Source organism: Capsicum annuum, chromosome 4, assembly GCF_002878395.1.
Source record: "Capsicum annuum cultivar UCD-10X-F1 chromosome 4, UCD10Xv1.1, whole genome shotgun sequence".
Lineage (NCBI taxonomy): Eukaryota > Viridiplantae > Streptophyta > Magnoliopsida > Solanales > Solanaceae > Capsicum > Capsicum annuum.
In genome coordinates, this window is record NC_061114.1 from 59,611,845 (window position 1) to 59,623,135 (window position 11,291).

Here is an 11,291-nt window from a genome sequence, read left to right on the forward strand (position 1 = left end):
CAACTCAAAAAGACAGAAGGGCATGGTGATCATAGGATTCACGCCTTAAGATTCAAAGTTGATGACTGGGTTTTTTTAAAAGTATCACCCACGAAAGTCATGATGAGTTTTGGGAAAAGAGGCAAGCTCAAACCCAGGTATACTATTTGAGATCCTTCGGAAAGTCAGAGAGGTAGCATATGAGTTAGACTTGCCTTTAGCATTTATATCCATACACCCAGTCTTTCAAGTATCGATGCTTTAATGTTACATTCTGGATGAGTCTAACGTGCTTCGGTGGGACTAATTTTAGTTGGATAAGAGATTGACATCATGGAGGACCCAATTTCCATTCTAGCTAGAGACTTCAGACGGTTGTATTATAAAGATATTTTTAAGGTTAAGGTTTTGTAGAGACACTATAGGTTGGGAAGGCTACTTAGGAGACCGAGTGTGATATACAAACATAATATCCTCACCTGTTCAATCCTTAGGTACTTCTTAATCCCTTACTCGAGGATGAAAGTTTTTTTATTAGTGGATATTGTAATGACCCCCACGTTATTTTTTGTATTTAGAGAATTTCTACATCTTACCCAAGTCATTTATAACTTTTTTAGATTGATAGCTCAGTTATTAGGAAGTTTGTTTTGTTTTTTGAGTTACTTCCCTATTTGGACCTTTTGATGTTAAGAAAGGGGTCTTAGGCTAATAAATCAAGCAAATGGCCTCAAATGTCATTTCTAACTATTTTATTAGCTCTAAAATTTCTATTGTAAGATAGGGGGATCCTTGGTTCAATTCTTGAGTTTTTTGGACTCTTTTTAAGCTATTGGGTTGATTTTGGTTAAAATGGAACCTTAAATTTGGGACTAAAGTTTTATTGAAATGACCTTGAATAGAAGTTTTGATAGTTTTGTAGAGTTTAGAATACAAAATTTGGCAGGGTATAGTTTGTTTACATTCACAGGATTCTAAGTTAATCCTAAGGGCCCATTCAGAGAATTTGCTTCTTAGAAAAGTTTCTCATATTGATGAACCTAGTGTAGGCCAAAATTGGCCTTCACATTTGTGTGGCCTTAGATGTGATTGCATGTTAAGAATTATTAACCTCCGTATTTGCGGTCTAGACTTTGTATTTATGAAGAGGATGCTAGCTTGATCGGTACATCCTTCTTTATTGCAATCACAAAGGACCAGCCGCATTTGCGAAGGCCTATATGGGTTAGCTCTCGTATTTGAGATAAGAGTCCTATTATTGCGAAGGACCCCTGATAGTATATAAGTATTTCCTCATTTCTAGCTTTATTTTCTAAGTGTAAATATCCATAGTAGACCTTTGGGAGCTTAAAACTAGTATGGAAATTGTATATTGGAGCTAGGATTAGCTAACTTAAGAACGTGATTATGAGCACTATCTTGTCGTTATACTATAAGTTCTTGGTTTACTTTTAACTAAAATTCTTAAATTTGTTCTTGACTTAATTGCTTGCCTTGGTACTATTTTGGGACTGTTATAGGGCTCTTATTATGGCCAATTTTGGGATAAATGATTCATGAGTTGAGAGAGATATTGTGACAGTTATGATTTTGTAATTCCAAAAGTGGGCTCCATAAGGGTTTTAGTCCTTTTTTTGACCCAAAGTGTTAATATAAAATAGGGGTTTTAATATTTTCATATTGATGTGTTGAATCTTATTTCTGTTAGCATGATAGCGGTCGGAGGCTTCTCAAAAGGGAAAAGCTCTGTTATAGAAGATTTTATATGGTTTTGGTGGCGTACAAGTTGGATAGGCTTACCTTTCTCATAGACTATGTTCTATTATGGATTTAGTGTCATATTATGATAGTTATGGGTGGGTATTTATGGCTTGACTGTTATTTTAGTATTTATTGCTTTATTTATCTAGTTTGGGGCTCTTTTCTGTAGAATTCAGGCCCATTTTTTCCTGATTTTAGTGCAATACCCCATACTTCTACCTAGCTTAAATTCATCCTGAAGATGTCAAAGACATACTTTAAAGATTAATACACTTTTATGTGTGTGTAATTTTCAAAATTTTCACTTTTTGTTGTGTGGGAAATTGAAAAAGATTTCCATCGATACCAAATTTGCTTAAATCCAATAACCGGGTAAGAATTTATGGCAATTTAAAGTTTCAGATGTAAAACGCCATCATTTCAGCCAGTGGCGCATCACGCCATAAGACAAAATGATGTTTTTCGGTTTCCAGTAAGACTCCGTGATTACACTCTTTGTGGAGGGCTCCTAAATCCCAATTGTACTTTTTCCAGTGAATCTCTGCGATGTCTCCGCATTGTGCCAAATTTCTAGGTCGCAAATAAAGTGGCAACGCGATAGCTCCGCATTGCGCCATCTCCTAATTTCCCAGTTGTCAAAATCCAGTGACACAGCATGATAGCATCGCGTCACACCAGGTGCCCATTTAGCAAAATTTTGACAGAAATTAAAATATGTGTCCAGGGTTAAATGAGTCTTTGTGCATGATTTTATTCCACCCAGATGTGAGATTTAATCCCTAAAAATGTCCTTAGCTACATATTATTCACTCTTTTCCCAATAGCAAGAACATTCTCTCTCAAGAACAAAACCCTATCCCTTGATAATCAAGGTCAATCTCAAGAAATTCATCCAAGAACTCCAAGAACCTTTAAGATTTCCTATCTCAGGCATGCATAGTGTTCATTCATGGATTCCTTTCGTTCATGAAGCCCAAGAATCAAGTTTTAAACTATGAATTATGATATTTATGCTATGTGTCGATTATGTTCATGTGGTTGTGATACTCAGTTGGTTATGATATGTTAATTTGATGATTATGCCATGCCCTAAGTCATGCACCCTAATTGTTTGACAAAATGCCTAAGAGACTAGAAATTATGTAATATGACTCAATTGTGACTTAAGTGAAGGATTCATGTTTTATCCTTTTGTTCAAATGACTCCCATGCTATTGATGTGTAATGTAGATGTTTGTTGGAATGATCATGATGTTAGAGTATGACATTCTGACATTGAATATATGTATTCCTACTATGTACAAGATTATGATAAACATGTACCTTATGAAATCCCCAACTTATTGTATTAGGATTATTGATGTTGGTCGTGTATTCAAGAATGTCATGCCTTGTCAGTTTCCTGCTATCGAGTCCTGGGGGAACATATACCTGAAAATTTAGTTGTGTTCCTATAGCTAGTGTTATGTGTTTACGATATGCTCAGTCAAGTCATGTTCAGTAGAATCAGTCAGTCATGTGACTTAGGAAAACTCAGTAAACTCAATAATCCTAGTAATCTCAGAAAGCTCAGTACTTCAGTAATCTCAGTAGTATTCCATCAGCCAATGGAACTCAATGAACTTAGTCCAGTTCAGTTTAGTTAATCATGTTCAGTGTCTATTAAGATAGGAGTAGGATTTAGCACAGAGTGAACCCAAAAATGAGGACACACACTGACAGTTGAGGGTGTGATCTTAGAAGCAATCCTTGCATTCCAAAACTATGTAGCCAGCATAGGTTGACACATCAACATTGGCAGATGAGGGTTGATGAGGTGGATAAAAAATGTCAGATGAGGGTCCCACCATTCTATTTTGGGGACACTGCTAGATGACGGTCACCCACAGTTTTTCTTTACCAGTGGTGCAGTATTGACACGCCTCCAATTGGGGTTATAGATTTTACCCCAACCTAGCTACATTTCTTTATTTGGGGCATGTCTATTAGATGACTACTTCCCTCAGTTACAGTTTCAGACTCAGTTTCAGTAATAGAACTCAGATAGTTCTTCAAAATTTTAGGACTATCAGATACAATTAACTTAGAAAAGTATAAAACTCAATTAGTTCCATCATAACCTAGATTGTCAGATACAGTCGCCCAGTATTAATTATATCAGTTATTAGTGACTCATGTTATCAGTAATCAGACTCAGTAGTCATTACCATCAGAATTCAGTCACAGTCATTTATTCATCTATGTATTCTCACGTTCAGGTTATACAGTCAGTTAGCAGTGTTCATGCATTTTAACCCTTTGCATTTAGCCTACCTCATATGCATACTAGTACATTCAATCGTACTGATGCATTTGCGCTATAGTGTTTTATTCTATACCATAGGTTTAGAAGGACGAGCTTCAGAGCATCAGTAGCATTCCAATTTTAGTAGTCAGAGTTAGCGGTGAGTCCTCATCCTTTGAGGACATGATTATTATTTTACTTCTTCATTACTTAGTTTATTTCAATAGTTAGTGTTTGTTGGGGACATGTTCCATCAACTCCTTATTCAGAAAGTTTAGAGATGTTCAGGCCAATAACCAAGCAGTAGTTGCAAATCAGCCGGGTGGTGATTTAGCTGCTGCTAGGATCCATGATTTCATGCATATGAATCCACCAGATTTTTATGGGTCTAAGGTAGGTGAGGACCCATAGTTATACTTGGAGGAGGTAAGAAAAATCACACAGGTGATGTATGTTTCTGATGAAGAAAGTATTGAGTTGGCGTCATATAGATTGGAGGATATTGCGTATGACTGGGTGGTAGCATGGAAGAAGGGTAGAGATGAGGGTGTTGCTCCTATGACTTGGCAAGTGTTCCAAGATGCATTCTTGGTCAAGTTCTTTCCGCTTGAGAAGAGAGAAGCAAAGATTGAGGAGTTTATAAACTTAAGGCAGGGCTCCATGACTATTAGAGTACTTGTTGAAGGCCAAGTATGCTCCTAATTTGATTTCTGACATCCGAGCTAGTATGAGCAAGTTCGTGATAGGTGTTTTTGGTTTAGTACTGAAAGAGTGTAGGACGACGATACTTAATAGGGATATGGATCTATCTAGGTTGATGATATATGCATAATAGATAAAGATGGATAAGATAAGACAGAGAGATAGAGTGAGGGGTAACAAGAGGGATAGATCTGAGCAGTATGAGTATGGTTAGGCTAGGTCCCATGGAGGGAACCACCCATAATTCTAGAGTCTTTCATCTATGCCAGCACCTTCATCAGCTAGTTCTCCTATTCCTAGAGGTAGGAAGGAGCAAGGGAACAAATCTTCTATGTCTAGGTCACAGAACAGTGTAAGTAACAGACCCCGTTAGGCCATAAACTTAGAGATTATTCGTATGCTAGGTAGGGGAACAAAGATTTTCGAGCTCAGGCACAGACTAGTAGTGCACCAGCTCCTATACCTCATCCCACCCCTACTCAGGGTACTTCATCTAGCATTACTGGAGGTCAACACCAGAATAGATTCTATGCCTTACCATCCCTTCAGGAGTAGGAGGACTCTCCCGACGTTGTTACTGTTATGCTCTGTGTCTTTTGCTTTAATATTTATGTGTTGTTGGACCCCAGGTCAAGTTTCTCTTATGTGACTCCATTAGTCGTTGTGAATTTTGAAATGAGTCATGAAAAGATTCTTGAGCCTTTCTTAGTTTCCACACTAGTAGGGGAGTCAGTGGTTGCCAAGCAAGTGTACAAAAATTTTCCTGTTACTGTTCTTCAAAGAGTCATATTTTCTAATTTGATAGAGTTAGACATGGTGGATTTTGACCTTATTCTGGGTATGGATTGGCTTCACTTTTGTTACGCATCTATAGACTGTCCTACCCGTGTGGTCAAGTTTTAATTTCCTAATGAACCAGTTTTTGAGTGGTCCGAGAGTTTGATATCTCCCAAGAGCCATTTTATTTCCTCTATCAAATCCAAAAATCTAATATCCAAAGGTTGCATTTATCACCTATCTAGAGTTAAAGACACTAAGTTTGAGGATCCAACTGTTTAGGCAGTCGACATTGTTAATGAGTTTTCTGATGTTTTTTTGACAGATCTCCCAGGGGTACCTCCCGGTAGAGAGATAGAATTTAGGATTGAAATTCTTCTTGACACTCAGCCTATTTCTATTCTGCCATATTGTATGGAACCTACAGAGTTTAAGGAGCTTAAAGAGAAACTTAAATATCTTTTAGATAAAGGATTCATAAGGCCCAGTGTTTCTCCTTCTGGCGCACATGTTCTATTCGTGCAAAATAAAGATGGTTCTTTGCGTATGTGCATTGACTATCGTCAGCTTAATAAGATCACAGTAAAAAATAAGTATCCTCTTTCGAGAATTAATGACCTGTTTGATCAGTTGAAAGGTGCAAGTTATTTCTCCAAGATAGACCTTAGATTCGGCTATCACCAGCTTAAAATGAGGGAATATGATATCTCAAAGCCAGCTTTCCGAACCCGCTATGGTCACTTTGAGTTTTTTGTCATGTCCGGGCTAACCAATCCCCAACAGCCATTATGGACCTCATGAATCGAGTGTTCAAGAAATATCTTGATATATTTGTCGTTGTTTTCATAGATTACATCCTTCTGTACTCTCGTACAGAGAAAAACCATCCAGATCACCTTATAATTATCTTACAACTCTTAGAGATCACTAATTGTTCACCAAATTTAGTAAGTGTGAATTTTGGCTAAGATCAGTAGCTTTTCTGGGTCATATTGTTTCAACCAAAGGCATTAGAGTTGATCCCTAAAAGACAGAAGCTGTAAGAAATTAGCCTAGATCTATTTCCCCATCTGACATTAGAAGTTTCTTAGGTATAGCTGGCTACTACCTCTATTTTTCTATTGTATCTCCTATTACCCGGTTGACCCAAAAGGAAGTTAAGTTCCAGTGGTCAGATTCTTGTGAGAAAAGTTTTCAGGAGTTGAAGACTCGACTTAATTCAACCTCTGTGTTGACTTTGTATGATGGTACAAATGGTTTTGTGGTGGATTGTGATGCCTCTAGAGTTAGTTTGGGTTGTGTGTTGGTGTAATGAGGTAAGGTTATAGCCTATTCCTCTAGACAGTTAAAGCCATCTGAAAAGAATTACCCAACCCATGATCTTGAATTAGCTGATGTGGTCTTTGCTTTAAAAATTTGGAGACACTATCTTTATGGTGTCCATGTTGATGTGTTTACTAATCATAAGAGCCTGCAATATGTGTTTACCTAGAGAGAGTTTAATCTTAGGCATAGGAGGTGGTTAGAATTGTTAAAAGACTATGATATAAGTGTATTATGTCACCCAGGCATGGCAAATGTAGTGGTAGATGCCCTTAACAGGTTGTCTATGGGTAGCGTTTCTCATGTAGAGTAAAGTAAGAAAAAGTTAGCTCTGATGTGCATTGTCTAGCAAGAGTGGGTGTTAGGTTGCTTAATTTAGCTGGGGGATGTACTTTGGTGCAAAGTATTTCCGAATCCTCTTTAGTTTTGAAAGTGAAGGAGAAGCAAGATTGAGATCCTAGTTTGGTCAGACTGAAGAAGTCAGTTATGGACAAAAACGTAGAGGTTTTCTCCCAAGAGGAAGATGGCATGTTGAGATTGCAGAGTAGGTTATGTGTTCCTTGTGTTGATGATTTGAGGCAGAGGATTATGGCTGAAGCGCATGGCTCACGATATTCTATTCATCCCAGAGCTACAAAGATGTACCGCGACATATGGTAAATCTATTGGTAGAGTGGTATAATGAAGAATATAGCTGAGTTTGTAGCAAAGTGTGCAACGTGCCAATAGGTTAAGGTAGAACACCGAAGACCTGGTGGTGTGATGCAAGAGTTTGGTGTACCCACTTGGAAGTGGGAAGAGGTGAATATGGACTTCATGACTGGTTTACCTCTTTTGCATCATCATCATGATTTTATTTGGGTTGTTTTAGACAGGCTGACTAAATTTGCATATTTCTTGCTTGTGCATACATCTTATACAGCTGTGGATTATGCTAGATTGTATATCCGAGAGTTTGTTAAGTTGCATGAAGTTCCCTTGTCTATCATTTTAGATAGGGGTACTCAATTTACTTCTCAGTTTTGGAGAGCATTTTAGTAGGGTCTTGGTACCCAAGTTCATTTAAGTTTTGCTTTTCATCCACAAACAGATGGTCAGGCTGAAAGGACCATTCAGACTCTAGAAGATATGTTGAGGGCTTGTGCTCTTGACTTCAAAGGTAGTTGGGATGAGCATTTGCCATTGATAGAGTTTTCTTATAACAATAGTTACTATGCTAGCATCGAGATGGCACCATTTGAGGCTTTGTATGGTAGAAGATGTAAATCACCCATAGGTTGGTTTAAAGTGGATGAAGCTGCTATGATTGGGCCTGATGTAGTGTTTGAGGCTATGAAGAAAGTTAAGTTGATTAGAGAAAGGTAGAAGAAAGCTCAGAGTCGCCAAAAGTCATATGCCGATGTAAGGAGAAATGATCTTAAGTTTGACGTGGGTGATTTGGTATACTTAAAGGTTTCACCTATGAAAGGGGTGAAGAGGTTTGGTAAAAAGGGGAAATTTAGTCCCCGTTATGTGGGCCCCTAGAGAGTCTTAATTCATGTTGGTAAAGTAGCCTATGAAGTTGAGCTGCCCATAGAGCTATCAGCCGTTCATCCTATTTTTCATGTCTGTATGCTTAAAAAGCATATTGGTGATTCCGTTGTAGTAGATCCTTCAGAGAGTGCTGATATTCAGAACAGTCTTTCATTCGATAAGATTTTTGTTGAGATCCTAGATTTTTAGATCCGTATACTAAGGAACAAAGTGGTTCCCTTGGTCAAAGTTTTGTGGCAGAACCAATCAGTTGAGGGCTCTACTTGGGACCCAGAAGAAGACATTCGAGCCAAGTACCCGCACCTCTTTTTCATGAGTTTAGATCAAGCTGAAGGTACTATTCTTCCTTAATTCAGCCCTTCTAAATCTAAAGTTCAACTATATATCTATTCTTGTAGGAGCTCTTGCAATTTCTGAAGTATTTAAGAGTTTAGAAAGATTTTGAGCCGTTTAGCAAATTGCTTCCGCTATGTGTACTCAGTTTTTCCTATGTTCTTCGTCTAACAAGCGACATTCGAGAATGAATGTTCCTAAAGGGGAGATATTGTAATACCCTGGATTTTCTTTAAGTCAAGTTTCATCTTTAAGAAGAGTTGTTGAAACCGTCCAGGTGCGATAGACAGGTTGACGGACCATCAAGTTTGTGATGGACCGTCACCCGAACCATCATAACCAAGGTAGTGAATCCCTCTTTTGGCTTAAGTGCGACGGCAAAGATGACGGACCATTAAGCTAGCCATGGACCATTGCTAGCACCATCGCAACTAAGGTAGTGTGGCCTTTTTATGACTAATATGCAACGGACGATCCAACAGACCGTCAGACTAGCGACGGACCATCACTCCGACCGTCGCAAATCACATTCAGTATTTTCAAGTCATTTTTAAAAGGATATTTTTGGTGTTTTCCCTTTTAATACCTTGATGTATTCAAAACTAAGCAGATAGCCTCATTAACTTCCAAAACATCCAAGAGCTAGGGTTTCTCCCTCAAGAGCAAATCCAAAACCCTTCTCTAATAAATTCAAGAAATCACCATAGATTCTACAAATTGAGTTGATATTTGAGTTCCCCAAGTCCAAGGCTTCAAGAACCCTTTATCAAAGAGTAAGAGGAAGAGTTTCAAACAAGCTTGTTCATCTAGTTTCATAATCTAAGGTATGTGGGGTTTAAACAAGGACAATCCTTTCATCCTTGTGCCCAAAACTTGTTTTAAATTACAAAATATATAAATTTATGAGTTATCCTTTGAATTTGAAGTGTGGGTTCATACCCAATATTACTATGCATGAGGTTTTGAGATTTGCCAATGTTTTAGAAATTGAAGTACATGAGTACGTTGAGATTTTATGACAAATTGCTGAACATTCCAGATTTCAATATGATTTGTGTATCCTTATAACATCTAGTATGCATTTTGATGAGTGTTAACTTGAGATTTGATCACGGGTCATTAAACCCTACTTGAGATTTCCGTTCTTATAAACTTTTGTGCTATAATCACCCATGATTTTGTCTTTTGAGATCATTGAGAAAGGTTTGAACTTAATGGTTATAATAGCTTTGAAATCCACTTTACCAAATGAGATTACAGATTTTATAGTTGGGTTCTTATGAACCATGAGATTATTTTAAAGTGGATTTTCCTGAGATGAGTGTAACTTACTAAAGGGAGTAGTATTTAGCACTGAGTTTGGTACGTTACTATGGTTTCATACCCCAGAACTACGTGCCACTATAGGATTGAGATTTATGGGCCCGAGGCCGAGATTAGTGATCACTGAGCTGAGGTTATACCTCCAAGTAAGAGTATGATGCCTCTCCCCAATGTGAGGTTTCTTTCTTAGGAGGACAAAAATTTGGACTCCATGTAGCTCACATGGTTTATGTCGGTTAAAAGAACCTCCCTTGAGATAGAATATTTTCCCTAAAGCTTTGAGATAAGTGTTTTTTCCTAATAGTAAGATTTTGAAAATAATTTCTTGAAGTAAAACTTTTCGAAGAAGAAAGTAGTTTTCTCTACTAGTAAGAGTTATAGAATTCCGAGTTCCAAGAGTCTTGAGTTTAAAAGAGTTCTATGTTCTTGAGCATTAAAGAAGTTTTACTCTCTATGAGATATATGCATGAGTTTAAAAGTATTGTTTAAAGCTTTCTTTAGTCTACGAGTAATGAAAATAAGAGAAGAGTTAAGATTTTAAAGCTAAAGTATAATGACTCACGAGATTTGTGTTACATGCTCTATTTTACATGATTTATGAGCTTTATATTGTAGACGTATTCAAGCTATGTGAGTCATTCATATTTGCATGCATGATTTGATTAAAAACTATGGATATTGTTTTCTGTAAATGCATACACCCCCATATACTCAGTACATTCCCAAGTACTGATCCACATATACATCTATGTGCTACATTGTATTATAATGTAGGTTCAGGTGATCAGTCCCAACCTCGTCAGTGATTTTTGAGTACCTTTGCCTACAACTCACAGTGGTGAGTCCTCATGGTTTGAGGACTTATCATCAGACATCTCAGTATTGTTAGTAGACATACTATTGCTTTCAGTTCAGTTTAAGTCAGTTGGGGACCTATCCCAATGGCTCTCTTGTTGACTTGAGTAGTAGAGGCTTTGTTAGACTAGTTATAAGATTGTTAGTATGCTGAGATTTCCAGTTTTGTGGTCGTTTGGATCGAGTATTTTCTTGGTATTTCCTATCATTTGATATGACAGTGCCAGTATTTTGTTTCTTTCATCTTGAATTGAGTTATTATATGTAGTAATAGGCTCAAAGGGTTAGCTTGGGGCTACTTGTATCCTTAAGCACCGTGTGACATTTCAAAAGGAGATTTCAGGGAGTTACAATATCTATATATATACATATATACATATACACACACACACATATATATGTATATATATTTAAATTTGTA